This window comes from Bombus vancouverensis, chromosome 11 (assembly GCF_051014615.1).
Source record: "Bombus vancouverensis nearcticus chromosome 11, iyBomVanc1_principal, whole genome shotgun sequence".
Taxonomy (NCBI): domain Eukaryota; kingdom Metazoa; phylum Arthropoda; class Insecta; order Hymenoptera; family Apidae; genus Bombus; species Bombus vancouverensis.
This window is the reverse complement of record NC_134921.1, coordinates 2643185-2668194: the sequence shown is the minus strand read 5'-3', so window position 1 is coordinate 2668194 and position 25010 is coordinate 2643185.

The window sequence follows — 25010 nt, the reverse complement described above, 5'->3', positions numbered from 1 at the left end:
GTTAACGAGAAACAGAGAAACAGATTTTCTAATTCCATGTTACTAAAAGAGCTAAAAACGAACGAGTCGAAGGATTGTAGAGATTATTCGTGTATGGACGATTCTATTGGGTCGTCTGGAAAGTTCGTTCCGATTTTTAAGGAATTTGGTCGACACGAAAGATGATATTGAAAAGTGTTCCGCCGAAAAACCTGAGAGGATCTGGAAGGATGGAATCTTGAAATTGCGTGAAAGATGGAGGAATGAAAAAAAGTCGAACGTACATAATTCAATAAATGCATATGGAATTGAAATGTAAATCGGTACAGTTCGCCTGAAGGTGTATTCACATTGCCAATATTTATTCTCAATATTTCGAGGCTCTCACCGTTATCGTTCGTGAAAACGGTCAATATATATTGTTAATACAATATCGACAATATCATTGAACATTGACAGAACAGGTTGCGAAATTCACGCGAGCCACTCTTAAAATCCACTCACTGGCACATATTTTTTCTTTTTTTGGTTTTTGAATGAATGATAAAATAATGGCAGCACGAGTTTTATTTCGATTAGACACCGCTAAACGCTATTTAGAAGCTGAATGTATTGTCAATAATATCGACCGTATGAAGAAAATGCAGTTTGCCAATATATATTGTCAATGCAATATTGACTGTCAAAGGATCTCTTACTTACGAGAATGTTGCAAATCTCGTAATGTTGGCAATAAATTTTGCTAATCCGTACACGCCTTAACTAGAACGAGATTTTGATTTCTGCATCGATACAAGTTGCTTCTGATGCTGATTCGATGATACCTAAAGTATGTGTGAGGCATCGAGACGTGTATAGGCCGTTACAATATTTAGAATTAGTTTCAATACACGTTTTTGTCGTGTTGAATTTCTGCGGTAGAATAACGGATATGACAGTCAAAAAGACTAAACGTATTTTTGTTTCCAGCAAATATAAAAAGAATCGTACCTTGAGAATTGCAATTTTCTTCAAGAAACGCGGAACTATTTCCAGACGGACCATCACAAATGAAATGTAGCCCCTATAATATTTCCAGTCCTCGTTATCGCCGCTAATAACTACGTACATCTGTACAGTCGATGTGACGTTAAAACCTATTATTATAAAGAAATCGATCTTCCGACACCCGTCTTCTGACGCATCGTTCGTTCGGTCAATTTTCATTGTGCATTTCACTGTTCGTACGATTATCTGAATAGGTTGCAGTTCCGATGTCACCTGTCGCTTGTCACTTGGCTGTCTAATTATTCTGTTAGCGAGAGTCGAGAGGCAAGTTTCATGAAAAATAGGAACCGTAGACTGAATATTTCATTGGAATCCTTCGGGTTACGAAAAAACCTTCTGCATTATTCGTATTTCTGTACGAATCCATTGACATATCGCCGTTCTAGTTCTTTACAGTTTTATGCGTTATTATCTAAAATGAGAAAACTGAGTTTAAAGTTTATGAAGTTTAATGTTATTGCATCGATTCACGACTTAGGAGAACCGAATGTTTTTTACTTTCTAAGTGAAAAATAATTGTGAATTTGTACTCTTCATACCAATGAGACGCGTGAGTACACATACACATATGTGGGTTCGTCATTTTTAACAAATGAAGTTAGAACAGTTGGAGCAGTTAAGAATTAAGAATTAGGGCGACGACATGTTACACAGTATATTATTACATTATACGTATAATATTATAACTATACAAAGCATTCTGGTTCCTTGCGAAGCGAATATTCATTGTGGTAGTGTTTGAATACTAAGAACAAGAATTATACAGTGATACATCAAGGATATAAATATTTATCTGTAATCGAGGGCTAAAAGTATTAAATATCGGAAATAACAAGTATCAAATTAAAAACAATCGAAAAGCGACGAATTGATAATTGGATATTATTTCGCGTAAAATATTTTACAATCGCATATTTTACATAAAACCGACTTCATTTCACGTACTCTCTGTTAAAATTTTATTTAGTCAGAATGTAATTTTATTACAATTTACAAATATGCTGGAGGTGAGCATCGAGTCGTTATCTTTTATAAATAAATTCGACATTTTCCAACTTTGATCGTTTCAAAACATTTCAAATAACTTTATAAATCGCTTATAAAAAAATTTAATTCACTTGCGACTTATATAAGAATTATGGAATGAAAGAGTTTGTCTATCGTCAAAAGCAGATTACTCGTAATTTAATTTTTTAAGCTCGGTTATAGACTTTCTGCTTTTAGGCACGATTAGATATACATAGAATCTTCCACGAAGCGAGATTCGAAGATCCGAGATGTTTCCTCGAGCTTTAAAACCCTAGCTTTGTAAGGAAACTATTCGTGTATTAAGAATGAGCGCTGGCTTATTTTTCCCCTTTTCCCTTGACGTCGGATGTAATATAGGAGCAACCGCTGGAATCTGGCGGAAGCTTCGATCGAGTAGCGTGCGAGTTTCTCGACTATAGATGTATACAGAATGTTTCAGAAATATTGGACAAAAATGTTGTTCGATTTGCATTTATCGCAACAGGAAAAAAACTATGCAATAATCTTTGGTTACCAAACAATTATGTATCATATTTTGGCTTTATAAATGAGCACAAAAATGCTTTGCATTATTTTAAATCTTTCGCTACTTAAGCTTTTTAAGAAACGTTAAATTTGAAGATTACAGCTAATTTCCTCAAAAAATATTGCTTAATTTCAAATAATTAGTACCTCCGATGACCTTTCGTACTCTCGATGGCAAGAGTTCTTTCGAAACGTTGCCAAATAATTCATTCGTTTTGATGCATCTCATTTTGCCATTCTTTCTTTAATATTCCAGAACATTTATTTATACTTTTGACTTTTATTCTTTTTCAAAATTATGGACAACTAAAAACTATAAATAAGTAGCAGCGTAAGAAAAATATCTAAAGATTCATTTGCAACAATGTCAAATCATCGTGGATGATTGTAGATTTTTTCCCCAGTATCGAAACATATCTTTATCATACTGCTTTAACAGTGTGTTCTTTTAATAGTGTAGCGAGTTAACCGTTAAACATGATCCTGTAAGTTTCACGCCTCGCAATTATTAATGTTTGTTTCCTGTAAGAAGTTACAAATATGTATCTTTTGTATCTGATACCAGAAATGCACAAAATCTTCAGGATAAAGAGACTTTCCTAATTTATTTTCCTCTGAATTCTTTGACATTTTATTTACGAACGGTTACTTTAATCGTTACAGGTTTATGCATTACACGTAATAAATATAATAAATGTATTACAATAGTAGTCTACGAATGTTTACGCATTTATGGAAAATTACTTACGAAAAGATACACACAAAATGCATAGAATGCACCAGAAACACAAAAGTATGTAAAATATGGAAAATATGGTACTCGTTATAGTATTTAATGAGCGAACCAAATAAAATATAAATTTATATATTATATATTATAAAAATCTCTTCATAATTCGTATATAAAAATCTTTGGACACAAGAACAACCGTTTTGGATTCATTTTTTGATCGCCATCATTCGCTATGTTTTAATATATGTTTATACGAATTTTTTTCTTATTTCAATGTATAAAACTTGCACAGCTGTTTTGAAACGCCCTGTACGCTAACACGATTTTTCTTCGTTTCCCTCGATTTCTTTTATTGCTTCTTCCGTCGGTACAAGTTCGTTGCCCGTCTTTGTTTTTATTTCGAACCGACCTTGCGTCGCTTCCCAGCTTGTCCCTAAAACTTGCGAAATCCCTGAGAGACCCAACTAATCTGTACTCCAAAACCAATCCGCTCTGGTACTACGAGCGTCCCTACTTCTCCTGTCAATTTATGGTCCCTTTGTCACAAAAATCTACCTTGAGTTGGCGCGATCAAGCTCACTGTCGAGCACAGAAACCTTCCTTTGCAATCTTTTATGACCTTGAGTCTCTTTATACAAAAATATTTATGTTCATTTTAACACGTTAAATGCCACGCTAGTTTTACAGGGATTGGCCGTGGCGCCACGATGAAATTTTTTATTATGCGATACATATAATATTGAAATATTACCTACAAGAGATATATTACGGTGTATAATCATCGTTAATGAATTTATCTCACTGGGGTCACCGGTGACCTCCGTGGTGCTCAAGTACCATTTCGCGCGATTCACTTATCGTTTCTTCGCGTTGTTAAATAATTCCCGGGATTTACCATGAACCATAATCCATCCCTCGGTCATACTTATTTAGATCCGCAATAATCCTAAAGAACCGTCACAAGATTTGGCATTATTTACTTTGCCATCAAACATCTTTCAAGTCGAAACGTTCCTTAGGGTTATTGTTCGTTAAAGTAGAACACGGAAAAAGAGGCGCACATAATAGATCTGTATTTCATGTATAAATAAAACTATTTTTATATGTTTTATACTGCATTAATTTCATCACACCATTGTAGTAACGATGGTAATAATAAAAAATGTATAACTATTGACATTTGTTCAAATTACGTATTTCTACAAATCTTGGCGCGCCGGTCACCGGTGACCCCCAAGATTAAAAAGGAAACACCCAACAGATCTCACAAAGGACATAACCTAACAAACACGTATTATCTGAGATGATTAAAGAAATAAATCAATCAAATTCGAAGATGGTATCCCACTGGGGGTAGCCATCCACATGTTATAATACTATACTCACTAAGCTATAATATTTTACCAAATGTCCTACTGGACAAATTGTAAAATGTAGATAAATAAATAAAAAAAAAAAAAAAAGCCGGTGACCCCTGAGTGCAGCTTTCTCTAAGGTGCTAGCCCAAATATTCGGATATACCTTTGCAGCCTGTTACAGGCCCATGAAACGTCTTAATGTTCGGAAAGCTTCAGAAAAGTCCCCGGAAACCGAAAGCCCGCAATCCTACCTTTTCTGAAACCTCTGTGGACATCGTGAAATACAATCACATCTGTATAATAAAATCAGTATACGCAGTGTTGAACGTCGTTTATGCGAATTGGATTTAATAGGTAGAGTGCCGCGATACAAATATCCGAGAAACATCGCGAGACCTCGATTTGCAAAAGATCATCTCGATGGGGCGCGAGAACAGTGGTAAAAATCTATATTCATCGATGAAAGTAAATTCAATTGTATGGGATCTGGCTGGAAGAATTTATGTGAGACGCTGTATTGGAGAGGAATGTGCAGAGAACTGAAAAATGTATTACCCTCGTTTGGGGTAGTGTTACCGTCAATGGTACTGGACCTATTGCTCGTATCGAAGGAAGAATGGATCGTTTCGTTTACTTAAACATTGTTAAAAACATTCCTTTGCCATATGTCGAAGAAAAATAGCCCGTGGGTTGTATACATCAGGTCGATAACGATCTAAACCATACGGCGAACATCGCGAAACAATTTGAATCCTATCGAGATGCTTTCGATCGATATAGAAAAGGAAATGAAACTATAGAAAACAAAAAAATATGAATGAATCATGAACCATGAAAGTAATAGAAAGACGACGAACAGCAGTTTCTAAGACATATAGCAAAACGACGAAGTACTAACGTTGCAATAAGTTCAAATAATATTTAATCTAACTTTCGCTATTAAAATAAGAATATCGTGTCGAAAATATATTGCTCATAACTATACGTCCGACACGACAGCAACAGGACACGGTATAATAGAATGTACCTCGAACATGTAAGAAATTATTATTATTAATTCATAAAAGCAGTTTCTATTTAGAAAAATAGCAAGATAAACTGTTCCTCCTTAGCAATTACTTTTGGCAAAGACTCTCGAGTGCTGGTCATCTTTGTAGCGCAATGCTCTAAAATATGTACGTACGTCGATTCGTTCCTATCGAACGCAGGAAATTTCCAGACAGCATGCTTTACGTTCCAGCGTCGCCCTCCCATGTGTTCTTATACACACAGAAATTCGATCACGATGAAACTCCTTGTACAACATTACATTACTAATATTATATTATATTATATTATATTATATTATATTTTATTATACATCATTGGCAAGTTAACAAGTTACAAGGTGTAGATTATAGATCTCTTCTACAAGTTTGCAATTTTATTGAACATAGAATAATCAATCTGTAGATGTTTATTCCTTGCTACTATTGAAGAGAGCCTGCTAGTACTGGTAATTTGCAATCTGTTACTTGTAAAATTTCACTAAAAATATTGATCCAATTGTGCTAGAGAGTTTAGAAGGAACATACAAGAAAATATGTTGCCTAGATGAATATCATGTATGATGATAACGAATATGATGTCTGTGCTGAAGATATGCTTATGCTATAACATAAGCTTATCTAATTAATTGCTGGCTGCCGATCAATCGCTTTCTAGTTAAAAATTCGAGAGAGAAGCCGACGGAACAATTTGTTGCTATGTTTCGTTTGCCTTCTTTGTACGAAACCCACTGTCTGCGAAGCGTCGCTTCATAGACGCGTATTAAACGTGTTAATGCTAACAGTACGCCTCTATGCAGCGTTCATTGTAAATTGTAAACTAATGTGTGCCTGTCCACGAAACAGCAGCGAACCATTTTCGCCGTGACGGCTGACGTTAACATTGCCAGTAGCGAGGCGTATGTTGCAGCTATTTAAACGAATGCAACGATATAGAATGGAAGCGTCTTCTTCATTGTTGGACACTTTAATAATGACAGAAAAAGATATCTTAGTGTATCTTTTGTAAACTAAACACCGGCGTAGACGCATCGTCGCGTCTAGCAGATTAGGTTTATGCTTCTATGATGCGACGCTGCACGAACACTGGGCTAAAGACGTTGGTGGCAGACGAACCCAGAAAATACAAAATTGCGCCGCGAGTATTCTACTATGAAATTAACTTTAGAGACTGGATGACAATAGGGAAAGGTAGCGGAATGTTTTTAGATTTGATCCTTGATCGTAACAATTAAATAAGGGCAGTTAAATAACGTTTTATTGATCGATTTCTAATAAGAGTCGAATTTACGATATTTTCCAGCTGTATGTGCCATCGAAAACGGAGTGCATATAATTTGTCAGGGTATCTCAAGCAGGAGCGGAGACACGTAAAATTTGAATATTTTAATGATACCTATTAATATGTAAATTGCATTGTGGCTTACGCCGTCTACATAAAAATTCTAATGATTTATTCTAATGATAATTAAGAGTAGCATGTGGCTGCCAATCTAATGATTATTAGAAGATGTTCATATTTGAGCTTGCGTCCCTACAGTGCCGATGTTTCTATAAAGCCACTGCATGTATTACATTGATAAAATTTAGCAATTATTCCGTTCTAATGATCAGCTTGTGTGCGATAACGTTTTCTGAATATTAGGAAAGAAACATATATTTCAGTTGCAACGATAATAGTAATATTTATTTTAAGGAACATAAATTTGAAAATATAATTTAACAGACAATAAAATGCGAAATTTCTATAAAGTCTTCTAAATAAATAAGTCTATAAAGCTTTTCGAATAAATAAAATCAAAATTAACGATAGTTTATTCGCTGCTTCCACTTTATTATACATTTTGTATAATTGCCATTTTTTCCAAGTATATAAAAAATGCAATTCCGCATTTATAAAATAAAATTTTGTAACCTTTTTTTTTTCAATAACGTTAACGCTTCGTTCACCGCTTTTGATAATTCACTAATGGAATTATATTGCCTGCAATTGGCGTAAATTTTTTATGGGATTCAAATCCGAGGAACAAGCCGGCCATGCGTCTCGTGTGTCTCGATGTGTGAACCGGGGCGTTATCGTGTTGATAAATAAAATTACCATTTCCGATCACTTCTGTGAATGCTATTAAAACCATTTTTACATATATGTCTCTTTCATAGATTTTCTAAAGTGGCATCATAAGCAAATTTGTCACTAGAATGAAATAATTATAAGATTTTACTGAAAAATGTACACAGTTTTATGGAAATTTCGACCATTGCAGAGCTTGCGGTTGTTTTTTTTTCAGCCTACTAACTATTGTCAGTTAGCAGGTTTGGATGGTTTATTGTTCGCGACTTGTATTTATCGGATGTTCACTGAATTTCCTCCATCACATAGATATCTTTCCTTTCAATTTTTATTTGTCGTATCTTTTTTATACGAGCTATTTAATTTTGAGCTCAGGCATAGTTTCAGATATTCGACTACTTTTGTTTGTCGTATTTCATTGTTGTGAAGTGAATTTATCCTCGGCCTAAACACGGAGTAAGAGTTTTTTATATTTAGCAGCATTAATATCATATTTTGGTGTTGTATTGAAATAGATCTTAAAAAAGATTTTGCAACATTGTGATTTTTAACATATTTTCAAAGATATCGAAAACACACAGTCGTGCTAAAGCAATAAAAATTATTTGACAAGTAATATTTATCATATGTATGTGTATATATAGGGTGTCTCGATTAAATGAGATCATTTAAATACATATCTGCCTTATTTACCATTGTATGAAAAATACTTCTCAGAAAAAAGTTAAATTATTTCAAGGGGTACGTGCAACGGTGAAAGGAATGTGGTTTCAAGCGTATCTTTTTAGGGGATTTCAGGTCATCGGTGTTTTTTTAAATAGAACTCTATATATTTTTCTAGCAGTAGGTGTAATCTTCTGTTCTCTATACAAAAATATTAAGGTACTTATGTTGGAAAATGCATAGTTTAAAAGATATTTCGCTTTTAATTTCACCAAATGTAGTATCTGAAAGAGAAGAGGAAAACAAACACTTTGCGTCTTTCCTTGCATTTCGTTCGCCATGTTTTACATAATTAAAATATTTTTTAAACTAAGCATTTTCAAGGCACAAGTTCCTTAATACTTTCGTATATGGAAAATAGACAAACGTATCAATCGATGGATAAAAAAGGGGTTCTATTCAAAACTATAAAGAAAATAACCTTGAGACAAAAAGTTCTTTCCACTGTTATACGTGTCCTTTGAAATAGTTAAATTTCGTTCTAGTTTATTTCGTACAATCGCAAATAAGGGAGATTTCAGGCGATCTCATTTAGTTGAGACACCCTGTACAACGTAAAAGATTATTTGCAACAGCACAGTTATACGGGAAAGCGTAAATTGTGATGTAACTTTTTGATGTTCAAGCTAAGATATATCTATACATGTACCATTAGCCATGTTCGTATCGCGCGCGAAAAAGCAAGAAAACGCCCAAGATTCTTCGGCAACTCTCGGGAAGGATCGCTGAACGTCGTGACAAGAGAAAAAGAGACGGCAGCGTAGAAGTTCCTTCTTCCGAGAGCACGCGAAACGCGCACGTGCCTACGCAAATGCCTCCCGGAGTGTTCGAATAGAAACGTCGTGTTACTGATTGAAATAGAGACGGAACCATTTGGGACTCTGAACCTATCTGCATTAGCGAAATATACCTGCACATACGTACAACATTTTATCTAGCCACATAAATTATTTTATTTTTTTATTTGGATGTTTACAATCAATTCTCATTGAGAATTATAAGTAAATTATTTTGGCGTGGTACTATAACGTGAATAATAAATGATAATCGTATGTTTAGTTCTAGTTGAAGCTAATGTTTAAATCTAAAGGGTAATTTCTTTTTAGCCTGCGGATCTGATCCGTCGTGTCAAGTAATTGAGTAATTAGTGGGTTTTGGTGGTTGTTAATGCTTATGTTATAACCCTCGTAAATGGCTCGTAGAAATTCTGGACAATTGTTTCGTACAGTTTTCGTGTACAACTACAATAGAATTTTCTTTAATTTTTAAGAACGTGTTGCTCCAATAACGATAACAGGACAAGGATGATTAAACAATTTCAAAAAGGGCAATAAGCTATCGAATAGGAACTTGATTTTGTTTTGTTTTAGGTTTTTCTATAAATTTTGTAAATTTATTCAAAGAGTAATGACAATAAAAAGTATTATGGCTTAAAGAGCTTTACATTTAAATACAATCACTGACTCATTACGTACTATGAATTTTCAGGTGACATTACGGTTTAACTCAATCTGATGTTTGGTGCTTGATGTTTCTGTTACGTTGGAACAGATTTCTCAACTTTTGGATTAAAGGAAGATCTCATAAGAAGATATCAAGTATTGCTTTTGATCGTTAGTTTGTCATTAATTCATAAATTTTGATAACATACCTATATGTACCGTTAATGCAAATCGACCAATATTCCTTCAAATATTTACTAGCTACGATGTATATTTTTAGTATCCATCGTCGTTTGAAAAAGGGGTATCGAAGGTGTAATGAATATTTTATTAGTAAGATTTCACATGACGAATCAAAGAATCTTTATTTATTGTTTCGTTTATTAGCTCAGTTGTATTTATGCTATGATATCAATTAAAAATTAAAAAACAAGCGAGCACGATTAAAGTAGGAAGAAATCTTATCAGTTCATAGATTGATTGTACGTGCAATCTTTCTTATCGTGCTATTTACAAATGGTTTTGCCAAATTGCGATGAGTCACGAGCTTCTCGTTAAGATTTGCAACTTGATAACGTTTTATAAAGTAACAGATAAAATTGCTCGAAAAATATCTTAATTTTTGAAACGTAGAAATCTATTTCGTATTGAAAACGTTTCATTCCACTGTGAAATAACAAGAGCGAAGAATGTGTTACATCGTATCATAAATATATCAATATATACATATACAACTGATAGATTATACATTATACGGTGGCATAATAGATGATATATTTGCATGATATTTTTGAATAATATTTAATGTATTTTGTTCAAAATATTTTTATCGATATAAAATTTTGCTACGTGTTTGGCAAGATCGGAAAAAGATGAGAAGATTTTCGAAAGATTCGGAAACGTATCCGAAATAATGAAAAATGCGTTACATTAGCATCGTTTGATACAGTACTAATTCTGTGAAAATAGATCGCTTCCAAATTTTATAGACAATGCTTTGTGGAAAATAAAAACCTAGAATAATAAAACAATCAAGATTCGATATGTCTCCAAATGTTTAAAAATTTTTCGTTATTTTGCCAGCAATTCGATAAAGTTAAGGGGGTATTCTAGTCTACAAATTTGAAAAAATCGAAAACTTTTTTTTTCATATTTCCAAAGTTTAGACATTTAAGAATATGCCCTTAGAAGTATTTTTTAAAATTTCAATTATTTTATGAGTTACAACCATTTTTGTGACGGGGCATCTGCTTCGGTCCGACCGGAACAAATGAACAGTAGACGGTAGACGTTATCCGAGTAAACTTGTCTCAAAACTTTAAACGCGTTTTTCTCGAAACTACTTTGTTCGAGTTGACGTGCACGATATCTCAAGTTCTAATGAACCGATTTATTTTAAATTTGGTCTGAATATTCCTTATATGCTCCTCTATCGTCCGGACCACGCTCAGCTCAAAATCTTTAATATTACTATTTTTTAAACGTTCGGAATTGTCAAAAAACGTGCGAAATAAGAAATTTTTTTTCAAACGGCCGTCATTTTGTGAAAATATGTTGTATTGACTTTTCCAAGGTTCAAACGATAGCGGCATCCATACTAATTAAGAATCCGTTCGCATTTTTTGTTTCAGATGACCAGAAGGGTTGATATCATACGCGTCACGACACTCCATTTTTTTGGCAGCACCCACTTTGCCAGCTCATAACTTTTTAAATATTGAGTTTTTTTCAGTGAATTTTTTTTTCAGTGAGTCGCTTTTAACAAGCGCAGAAAAATGCATTACATAATTTGTACATTGGTCTAATGTATTATAACATGAGATATACCTTTATCTACATAGTTTGGATAAGTGCAAAAAGTATTGATTTATTATTGTAGGCAAATGAATTAAAATCTGTTATTCGGAGCAATTTGTAGAACGATGTTCTTACTGTCATGCAAGGTTTCATTACATGAGATGGATGGATACCGATTGAAAAGAAATTTAGTAACTCGAAAACGGTAAAAGAAACGTTATCCACTACGTTTCAAGTGTTCGGATAGCATCCAGCATCATAGTAATTTATCATTAGGATTGAAGACTCAGGTGTGATGAATACTTTTCACTTATACCAGATATTGCGATATGATTAAAGTATGAAACAAAATGCGATTGAGTAATGTAAAAAAGCTTGAAAACTTTGTCTAAAAATCTTTCAAAGATAATTTAGGCTCTCTGTTTTAAACGATAAAATTCAGTGAATACCGTATTGACTACCCTGTATGTCCAAACGCGGCGAAACAGTTAGATGTACGATGTTTGCCACTAGCTCGTACAGATATCGATCTGTAAACTAATTGTCGAATCTTATGTTAGAATTTCTCTATGTATCGAATTATATACTATATACATTAAAAATTGAAGACTTATATTCTTGCGAGTACGGCTTCAAGTGCTGAGCGTTAACATTTAATGCGCGTAATCAGAGTGCGGATTTTTACGCATTTAGAAATTTAAAAGTGCAAAAACGCATAGAATCTAAAACCTATAAAATGTCTGAAGTACGATATTCGTTATAATGTTTGATATTGGAAACAAGCCTCATAAAAATATAAATTTACACGAAAATATCAATATCTGTTTTGATCTATAAATACGTAGTTTGTTTAAAGCCAGAGCCGTAGAGTAGACTAAATGAATTTAAAAATACGAAAAACATCAAAGATTGGTATAAATTTAATGGACTTCTACAGTCAATCTTTGACATATATGGTAAAACAATTTATTATATGAGAGGAAAATAAAATAAGATCGGAGAAAGTGATATTTTTGCACTGTGTATAATGCATATCTAATTGATACGATCTCATAAGGTTTTGTCGAAAAATGTGTTAAATGAATTATGTTGCATATCAGGGGATTCATCGAATGGGTGCAATTTTGCTTTTTTTCATCTTATACAATATTTCCCAAGATACGAAGGTATGCTTGACGTTTTTAAATGATATCGTATATTTTTTATAATATTAGTCGATCCAGCTGTACATTCTCTGCAACAAAAACGTACGAACCTATTTGTATGGAAAAACCATTAGTTTACCAGATATTTTAACTTTAATTTGCCACGTCTAAAGTATGAAAAACAGAGACAACATGTATATCACTTCGCGTCTTTCCTTGTTTTTCACACGTTAAATTTGACATATTACGATTTAAATATCTGCCAAGTCATTCGCATTGTTGCAAATTTGCTAATCCATAAGTTTTATCGTATTTAATCATTTGACAAAATTTAGTAACGCGCGTTATCGGTGACCAACGTGCAAAATCGCGATGCTTGCTGCATATACACATATACACGGTAATATACATTAATAATATACTATTCCTCATTGTAGGAATAACACGAATGGATAGTTCAATGCAGAGGGTGAATCTGCTAGTTTCAGTGTGTACTTTTTAGACCTTTTCGTTGCAAATAAAAATAGCAACATGCTGCAATAACTGTCACAGATAGCGCAAGATTTGAAAGAGAGTTGTCTTATGCGAAAAATGTTGTGACACGTATTCCTTGTACGGTAAATTTTGAAACAGAGAATTTATAGTTGCACGCGTCTTGTCGTAACAACTAGTTATAAGTTTAAACACTTACACAACTTCCGGTATGCCCGTACAATGTAAACAGTTACGTGGCGAACAGTGGAAAACTGGACATATTCTTTGTCGAGAAACATCCTCGTATTGCGTAACGTTTAATGCAAAGGGAGAGTATGAATTTTCGAAACGTATCTCGTTGTCTTGTGTTAATCTGAAATTAGATTAATGAAACTGATATAAAGTATGTAGATCATTTAATCAGCCTGCACATATATACAATACTGTATCTAAAGTAATTCAAAGTGTACACATATATAGGTGTCTTCTACTGACGCAATTAAGCGAATCTAATTTTATCACGCATATGTTGTACAAATGACGAAAATAGACGATTGAGGTTTCATTATACATCGGATAAAAGTAGCATGTATTGCATTTAAGAAGATTTTCCTGCTAAGGCAAGAAATGCCTCGTTAAAAGAGTAAAAAATCGAAACACCGTTATAATAGTAAAATACGTATATGAACTATTTTTACAATCACAAGACTGTTGTTAAACCTCGGTTGTCACATTTGTTTCACGCATCTCGGTTGTCGCACTGGCTCAGCCAGATTCTGTTCAATTTTCAAGCAGCTGCTGTTCAAAAAATAGCAGTGATATCGAATCGGAAAAATTTTGGAACGTAGCTTGCACATCGTAGAATATGTTTCCTGTAAGATTCGAAAAAATACGTTTTTATCAAAGAGTACTATAACCCTTTTATGTTTTGACGTTCCTCGTTAAAAAATGAAGATGTTACTTTTAAGATGTGGTACTGTAAGAGAAAAGACAGCTTTTAGTGCACGTTTCGAAAAACATATTTATGCAATTGAAGTATTGAATAAAATAATTCATTTGTATGAAAAAATCAATTTATTCACACACGCAGATACGAAATTTTTTATTTTAATTATATATGTAAATTTAGGTATAAAAAACTGTAGTAATTATCTCAATCAATTTCTGCACTGTCAATGCATACGAATATGTATGTAAAATTTGCACGGAAGTAAAATATGTTCGATTGCAGCAAAAAATACACATTTGTCACACTTGGGTCAGCACGACCGATTAACGACAACTAACTTTAGAGTTACTAGACACAAACTGACGGGAATTTATATAAGTAATCATCAGATATTATAAAAAAAAAGGTTTCAAATTAACAGTAGATTGTACACATGGTGCCATTATAAGCGACGTCTTGAAGATATTACTTTGCAAAGTAAAACCACGGTTCACTAGGATCCGTAAAGACAACCGAGGGTTATTACGATGGAATGAGAGTATTTGAAACTTCTTTAGCTGCGATTACTTTTCGCAGTCTCAGGTCATTTGTTCTCCAGTTTCCAGTAGTAGTATTTCATAATGATATTAAGACGCTAACTTGCATTTGGTTAGCTGTCACGACCGCGCAAATCGGGTTTAATTAGGATATTACAAATATTACATACTATCAAAACAACGTACAATTACTAGCACTATTACTGCTAGTTTATTAATATTCGACAACCTTTCAAAACGGAACGACTTTCTGAAAATTGGACCAAAAGAATCGAGCTTTTTTCAGAAATTAGAAAAATTAGTTTATTAGACGGCGTGCAAAAAATGTTGGAAAAGTTGGAATTAATCGGAATCGCGAAGAGAATATTAAAGTTCGATTTTCACAACTTTTCTGTCAACGGTCTGCAATGAAAATTTAGATAATACATTTTGCAGATTTATGTTAAATATACGTATACACGCAAATTTCATCGAACACGGTTAATATCGATTATGACTGCTATATATGATATATTCGTAATATTGCTACGAGTTACGAACGGTCAAAAATTGTAAAAATTGTGGTTTTTTACGACTTTCGGGCTAAAATCTAAAGATACTTACATTTTTCGATACTTTCCGCTCGTTTCTGCATCAACCGACTTTCATGAAATTTTCAGCATGTATACGACTGACATAAATCGCTAAGAAGTATTTATTTCTACAATTCATTTTACCTAATTTCTACAGTACATAATATATGTATTTATCATTATGTTATACAGGATTTGTTAATAGCTTGTATTGCGATCACATTACGTCGTAAAGGAGACTTGTTAAATTAAGATGAAAGATATTTTAGATAATTGAAAGATAATTTGGATGTTAAAGACTTTAATTAATTTAATTAACTAAATAACTTTTGATAATACACTTTTGATAATCAACGATCAAATATACAAATAAATTTGTAACTAGTAACATTGTATATGTTTACACTATAACAAAATATATCTGATATACAGTTGTTTAAGTAATCGTTTAACAAAATCGTGATTGAAACTTAAAAACTTCGATCTCTTCCATTTTCCTACTGATACCCTTTCAGACGTTGGCTTTTTTATTTATTATTTACTTTGCTTTAACACTATGATTCATGATATTGCGCAGACCTAACACTTACGTCAATTATTAATAAGGCATGAATGTTATTAAGTAAATTAATGGTAAATCAGTAACTAAAAACAATACTTTTCAACTTCTCGAGTTAATTTAATAATCACAAGATCAGAAATTAAGATATTATAAACTTAGATAATTCGTTCAAAAAGTACTACCGGCATAGGAATTGAAATAATTTCACCAATGTGCTTGCTGTGTAGTTAAGAAAAATTGTTCTCCGTCATACTAATAATTTGAAAACAAAATAACCTGAGAACAGAGGATATTTTTTAAACAACAGAAGTGTTGTTTTATATGTAATAACATAATAATTTTCTAATATAATAATTTTCGATATACTAATTTCAGAAAGATAAAAAGCAAAATCATTTCTTTTTTCATTTATAACTTTTCAGTGAATCCTTTCAACACATCCTGCCAGAAATAACAAAGTTTTTTTTTATTTAATTCTTTACATTCACAATTTGTCCAGTTTGGACATTTGGTAGAATTAAAAAAAGAAAAGAAAAAAATAACAGTGACCGAATATTTTCGAGAGGTAGTGTACAAAGATCCACAAAAGTATTTGAACACTCCCTATAGAAAATTTGTATTGATCGGTGTATTAAATGTGTTACATAAAACTTTTTGAAATTTTGTTACCACTGTAACGAGATAGTCACGGCTGCCGTGATTATATCGACAAAAGTAGGAAACCATTTGAATATGCATATAAAAGCTACATATCATTTACTGCAATCATACAATTGCAATCAGTAAAAAATTAGCATACAACAGGAACAATGGCTTTAAACATAAAATTACTGCTAAAATATTTCCATTAAAAATATCAAAATCTATTGGTATAATTAATAGTTGATTGTTTAAATAATTTTCTAACTTTTGTAAAATGTATATTTGCAATAAATATCTCTTAGCTTCTATGTACGTTTTCAAATTTATTTGAAACTTTACTAATACGAGCATGATGGTCGTGTCATGCCCTGTGTGTGATATAAAATCGTTTGTATAATACCTATAACATACTTAAAAATAGTTTCTAGAAATATACAAATGCCTTCAAGAGTCACTGTATGTCGTATCATTAACCATGGCGCTTCTAAACGTTCAGAAATACGTGACTAACGGCGTTGTATCGGAAAAGCGTTGGGCGGATATTAAGAGGAATTATTTTCTCTTGGATTTTACAAAGAGACGCTGTGCGTTTCTGTAAATGACGGCGATGGTTAGCCACGACGACGGTCAGAAATCCGAGCGGTAAATTATACGATCGGAGGAGAACGGAGGTAGGGTTCGGTCGATTCCTTCTGCCCCGGCTCCTTTCGCTTCCCTGTTTCTCCATTCAACCCTCCTCCTTTTCTTCGTCCTCTCCGTTACCTGCTCGAACCTCCATTTCTCAGCATGCGCACCGGGATGTTCGTTTCACAGATGCCACGCTCGAACGTCGAGACAAAGACCTGTGTGAGATGATTTTATGACAGTGCTGGACAAGTATACCGGAAAAATCTGGAAATTTTTCCGGGAACTACCTACTCTCCAGACTGCGATGAGACGGACGATCCTTTTGTCGATGACCTGTCGGCGGTACGAGGCGAAAGAATTCTTGTTTTACCAGGAATGCAAAGTTCTATGACAGATGGCTACAAAGATCTTATCTGCATGAAACCTTTTAAAATACTTTTCTATCTTCCTTTGCTCGAAGATATATTATCTGTGAAAATCTTATATATACTTGCGACGTTTATGTCGCTAGATTGTATTGGAAAATACGATTTAAATTGTGTTAGAAAATATTCGAAGTTTAGGCCGCGATAGCCGACTCCAGTTTCAAACGTTAAATTACTTTTACGATTCAAAACGATGAATGGAAATGGAGAGTAACGAAGAAAGATTCGTGAAAATTCTTTAATTATATCACGCATATGTATATTCTAAGCAATATATTATTTATTATCTTCTATTCTTTATTTGTATCAAACCTTATACCCAAAATATATTTAAATGTATCTAAGATCGTATCTTTCATGAAGATATAAACCGTGAAATTTGAATTGAGAACACTATCAAATGCTCCATTAAAATACCTTAAAATTCGTTTTATTTTAATGCAATATATTCAAAAATATATTACCTGCGTAAAATAAGGATTTAAAAATTTATTTAAGCCTTTATTTTATAAACATAGATGTAGAAATGGCAAATATAATTTCGAACAAACTGAAGTATCATTCTTGATTAATAATTTAAAAAAAAATTGAGCTATCGTTAACTAACGAGTTACTCTCATATAAACTATTTGAAGAAATGCAATTTAATATACATAGAGAAGAGTAACGATGAACTCACGTCTATCGTTGCGAGTAAATTTAATATTTTTTCGTAATAAAAACATCTTTTTTGTTTTCTTCACCCTTTGTAATTTATAACGTCATATAACTTGAGTGTTACACATATACATCTATCTACGTTTGAAAAAATTATATTTCATTTACCTAACGTTGTGTAATTATATTTTATAAGTAATGTCATCATATTGGAAGCAGCCGATCATCATATTCGATTTTCGATCAATTACATTTCCTAAATTTCAGAACGAAGTGGAAAACTGTAATGAGATATAATCCTTTTCTTCTACAAAATAACTAAATTCTGACTATAGGCAGTTAACCTTCCATACATACAGACATATCTATAAATATACGCATAATCTTCGATAAATCTTTTTCTGCGTATACTTTATCGGAAATATACGTTTTTCAAAATCTAAAGCACAGTTACAGTCCGTAGAAATCAGTCCAATTCAGTTTAAAGAAATTCCATCAATATGAAATTATATATATAAATTATATATAATTATATAAATAATATATATATCTTGGATCAAAGGTTGAGTTTAGAATGTTCAGGCTTCTTTTGTGTGAAACGCATACAGTGAAAGTATTCACACTTACATCAAAAAATGTTCATGAATACATCATGTGCATTATCGAAACCTTTTAAAGGTACGGAAAGTACTGTAACGAGACACGACTGTCGTGATCATAGTAGTACAATTTCAAATCAATCTGAGAATGTATATTAAAAGTAGAAAGACATTTATTTCAAACAAACGCGTATACAGAAAAGTTAGTTTACAGCATAAATAATAGTTTTAAACGTATAATTAGTGCTAAAGGTGGCTCCGTTAAATATCGTGGCTTACTAATATAGAGAATAATTACCAACTGTCCAAATACCTTGGCGATCTTTGCTAAATGTACATTTCCAACAAGTATCTTGTAATTTCTCTTTTTTTCATTTAATTTGTACTTTACAATTTGTCGAACTGGATATTTGGTAAATTTTTCTAACTTCATTGATAAATAACACGTGGTTGGCTACCCACAGCGGGATACCATCTTCGAGTTTGTCTATGTTATTTCTTTAGCGAGGTCAGTCGGATGTTTTCTTTTTAGTCATCTTTTTATATGGGATCTTGTAATTTCTATATGAATTTTCAGACCCATTTCAAATTTTACCAACGTAGTCATGTTAAGACAACCGGGTCTTGTTACAGTGCCAATAAAATATCAAAATCTTTTCTCATATATAACATGTATATATAATAAAACACGTATATAAAAAGTTTATAGGCGTATTCGGATAATTTCGTGGGCCATTGTAAATAGATTTATTGTTTCGTCTAGCTAGAGCGAACAGAGGATACTGACTCATTTTTATTCTTTAAATTCTCATACTCAAATCAGACAGAGACACCATCTGTGAGAGTCGATCAGAAGAACAACTGTGTTTTGTTCCACATTGCGATCATATCTTACAATAATACCTAACGAAAGTAAGAATTTTTCCTTAAGTAAAGCGTGCATGGCCTGTAATCGAAAGTTTTGGAAGACGTCTCACCAACATGATAGTTGAGGGCCGAGGCAGACTTTCTGACGATGCGTCATACGTCTGTCTTCTTTGTTTTTAACTGGGAAAACAAAGAAACACATATGACGCAGCGAAAACCCAACGTCAAAAAGGTCGTTCGTCTACGCTGTGTGGTGAGCGATTGTAGCATTAATTCTTGTTTCTTTTGTATTGTGAAAGAAAGTCAGATTAAAATTACCTCTTTTCGTTCTCGAATTATTACGTTTTCCATTAATTAACAACGTGGTGGCCAAGTCGTATACCTTTCAACTTTCTTTGTCGTATTTTTAAAATCGACGCAATCGACTGTATCCCGTCTCGATCGATAGAATCTGACTCGTACTCGATCAAACAGAAATCAGCCTGAAAATAACTCGACCATTGTTCTTATTTTTGATAGTACTATATATGTATTTGTTTCTACTGCTATATACATCTGTGTGCGCGTGTGTGTGTATGTGTGCGCGGAGAATACTTTTTCATGCAGTCTTTTAAAATTCTTTTAATCGCGCTTCTAAGAATCTAGAACGCCAAGAACATTTCTGTTTATCGTTCAAGGAAATAGGGTGCATGACCTCGACCAGCTAAATAGTAAAAAGACAGAAGACTGATTCAAGTAAAACCGTAGAAAATTTCCTTGTGCATCTTCATCTATTCTTAGTACAACATACATTTTGAAACGGTATCCTCTTTGGATAGAATGGGTCCAACTGAACGAAGAATCACAGCGTTACTTTGCTTTACGTTTGGTGAGAATTGCTATTAATTGTAGTATTTATTAAACAATATATGTGTATAACGATAGAAAAAGAATATATATATTTATTTAACAAAATACACAAACACTTGTAATTGTAATACCTATTACAATGTACGATGCAGTTTCATTAGCAAACCAGAATCAAGTTATTTTCAAAACCTATTGTTTACATTTATTTAACAATGTAGTCCGAGAGAGATTAGGGCAACCATCAAAGGTAATACTATAAATTTCAAATCACCGCGTTTGAGAGTGCTGAAATTATGAATGTTGCGAAACATTACCAATTTCACATACTTCATGATTACGATCACGAATCATACGAGCGTTTGTTTCGTCGTCTGCGCTACGAAAAGCTTTTTGCACTTGCAGACGATAAATATTTGCAAACGATGATATTGAATAGCGATTTCGATTGGTACCGTGCGAAAAACGAAAAAAAGGAACGTGATTAATAAATTATTCAGCCTTTATAAACACCTTATTGAACATCATGTAACTTTTTTCCAAAAACAATGTAAAACAAAAATCAATAAAATAACTGTTCGCTTTATTTATTTAACACTATCGATAAAGTACTCGCAGCTTAATCGAAATCGCTCCAGTGATTTGAGAAGAAAGTGTTTTTGATGTGTACTTTGATGTAATATTTTAATGTGAAATTTGTATAGATAAGCAGTCGCTTTTAGTAATAGAGACCTTCAGATTCGTAAGAAATAAATGTCACACTTGAATATCATCATACGCAATACAACTAACATTCATTCCTTATAAAATGTTCAAAGTATACATTTTTTCTACCCACTATGAGAAATACAGTAAATTTTGATCAGTATAGTAGTAAGTACAGCAAATTGAAGTCGTTCGTTCTGAATTCTTCGTCATTTTATTACGTCGTCAAGGGATTAACCCAACAACGCGTATAATTAGACGAATTGTATGATATACTTTTTAATAATTTATACTTGCGTAGCCTTAGCAATGCTACGTCTACATTGACTAGAACAGACAGCGAGCTGCCTGCATACTGATCATGAACAAAAATAGCATTGTGTCTACTACACTGGAGCTGGCGAACAACTCGTGAACAGAACACAAGCAGGCTTGTTCGCGACTGTATAGCTATATAATAGGTGGAAGTGATACAGTAAAGTCGTAAAGTAAAGCATTAAGTAGAATCATCAATTGATCTAAGGCCGTGTACATTCTGCACCTACGCAGACATTCTTGCGTCAGTTAACTGAAATGTTAATTCAATTGGCTTAATTAATTTAATATCTATTTCGATGTATCAGTTCATAATACAGACAGGATTTTTGGTTGCTTACTTTTTAATTGCTCTTAGCAGCTTTCGCGGAAAAATCACGTTTTTTTTATCGCTTCGAGAGAATGTTGCGTTACAATTAAAAATGCATCAGGATCGTTCCGAAACTACCAATTTATTCATGTTGCCAAGTGCGTTATTCTTCTTGAAGCATTCTGTTATAAACTTTAAAAACTAGTCCATATATCCTTAAAAGTAAGAAAGGAAGTTTTTCGCTTTTATAAACAAAAACTTTAAACGACAGCAAAGTTAAATTTTACTTGGATACTAATATACTTACAAAACTTACAGTAGCGATTTCCAACCCTATCTTATTTATTTTTGGAAAAGTGTAATCTAACGATTTAAGAAAATTATGTATTATATCGTAATCGTAACTGTAATGTATTTTGTTTGATGGTGAGTAACATACAACGTACTCCGAGGTAATCTTTCCACGGAAATTCTACTTGCCTCGATAAAAAAGATTTGCTTATATCGCAGAATGAGCAGAAAGCGACACGTGTAGAGGTGTCTATGAGAACTAGTGTGTCAACTTATGGCTATATGACGCTATTATATGATGAATTGCCCGACTGTGTCAATAGTTCATGACGCGTTTAGCGATATCGAGAATGTAGTCGCCAGACCCCTGCAGGTTATACGAAGCCAGATTTTCTGTATTCATAATGTGATTTTTACACGTTGATCCTTAACGAATCTTTATAGGTGTCCACTATCTTCGGTGTCCGTGTCATAAATCTTAATCTTAAAACACATATTTGCCTCGAAAATAGAGTTTGTCGATATTGTAAGTCGTTTGTCTTCCTAATTACACGTTATTAACATGGGAATTTAACATTGTATCAAAGCTATTAACTCTTTGAATATAAGTATGCCATATTTTTTACTTTTTCTTGTAGGAGAGAAAATTTTATGAGCACGTTTAAAATGAAACAACAATTTCAAAATAAATAACATACTTTTTATTTGCTTGTTGCATTAAATTTATGCTTGTTTCGACAATTCTGAACATTTTAAAAGTATCGAATGATGTTAGAAATATCTGCTTTTTTGCAAAATTTGTCAACCATTTTTAAATCTTTTGCTCTATTACCTTCAACATATAATCAAAAACATTTATAGAAATTGATTTATCACGTTTATCGTCTCTTGTGATCTTTACATAAAGTAATACCAATGCTACTGAAAGAGATATTTTGTCTTCAAGAAGCCAACACGTGTGTCTGAAAGTTTAACACTTGAAATCAGTAATAATTACAGGATCAATTACTGCCTGAAATATGAAAAAGATCATGTGCACCGAAATCAATGATTGAAGTTACTCCAATTTTTTAAAAAAGAATACGGGAAGAAACGATTAATTTGGGAATAAGTAAAAAATGGAAACAAAGTTTGTTTATAAAGGCGTCGAGTCCTTTGTCGCACTTACTATTTCAAAAGAAATAACATACGAAATGAAAGCATTCTTAAACAACAAAATACGTTTTGCTTTTCCCATTGTAAAATATAATGTTTCTATCTTTCCAGTTATCTATAGTTAATGTGGAAAATAAAAGTACAGTCACGTCCACGTCGTAAACTCGGTAAATTATAAAGCCACTCCATTGAAGGTAAGCAAAGAGATTGAAAACTCCATGTTACCCCCAAATTACCATAAGTATAAATATTTTTTAACAAAACCTTTAAGCGTAATTTCATTTACAATTTCGTTTATAAATACAGGGACAATATAGAATGACCATTTAGAACGACGGTAAATATTTTGAAAAAGTATTCGCAAAAGTTACAGAAACGAATGAATTCAGAAACATTGAAATTTTAATAATTTAAGTAATATAAATTACAGTTTGTTATCGAAACCTCGTTCAGAGAATTTTTAATAAATCATATAATAGATTCAACGAAATTTACAAGAATTTGAATCTGATTCATACGAAATACGTGGCAGCGAAGAATAACAAATACGATGAGATATTTAATAATGAAACTGAGGATTATTTACATTTGCGGAGAATTTAAAAATGCAAATACGTAATATATTTTATATAAGAATATATAACACATATTCAAAGTAGTCACGTAACTTACGTTATAACTTACGTTACCCTTATACGAAAAGGAAATAAATTTCTATTTAGATTTCATCTATTTAAATGTATTCGTAAGAGTATAAATTTGCATAAAAATTAGCAGTTTATTAATAATGCAAATACCAAAAATAAATAAAACAGCAATTTATGGAAAAAGATGTATTTATGAAATTCTTATTATAACATGGATTATACGAATACCGTATAGGTCAGTACTCAAACAAGATAATCACGAAGGTTTTAATAAATCGCTGACGATTTTTAGATTTATTTTATTTTCTATAAGTGGCCTAATGCCTATGGAGGCTAATACACATTTAGCAAGTTAAAGGATTTGCTTAGTTAAATCAGTTTAATCATTGTATTTAAGTATTTAATTTGTATAAAAATTTATTTTTCTAACTAAAAGTAGCTTCGTTTATACTAAAATGATTTTGAAAAAAAAATTGACTGGCATTAATAATAACATAATAATAAAAAATTTTCTTAACAAAATTTCAATATTTATACGTATATATATTGTGTTTTGAAACATGCAAGAGAATATGTGAAATCTTTGTTGGCAAAGCGTGAAAGAAGGCTGCTTCCGAATAGGAATCTTAGAGCATGTGTTAGCTACGATAATCATTAGTTTCTCTAGGATTTTTGCTTTCTGTCACGTTCAATAGCCGAACACGTGTTGTGCATCTCAAAAATAATTTAGAAACGATATCGTTGCAGAAGTTCCGAGCTGGAAAATTTCGTAATCTTTCCGGGAACTTCTAACGCTTCACGTTTGTCCTCGTTAGGAGAAGACGCGTCTGTGAAGGTGGTTACAGCAGCTCAGAGATCGTTGATTTAAAAATTGACATTAACGATATTAACAATTACATTTAATCCTAGTTTAACTAGGTTTTCTTGCAATTTTAT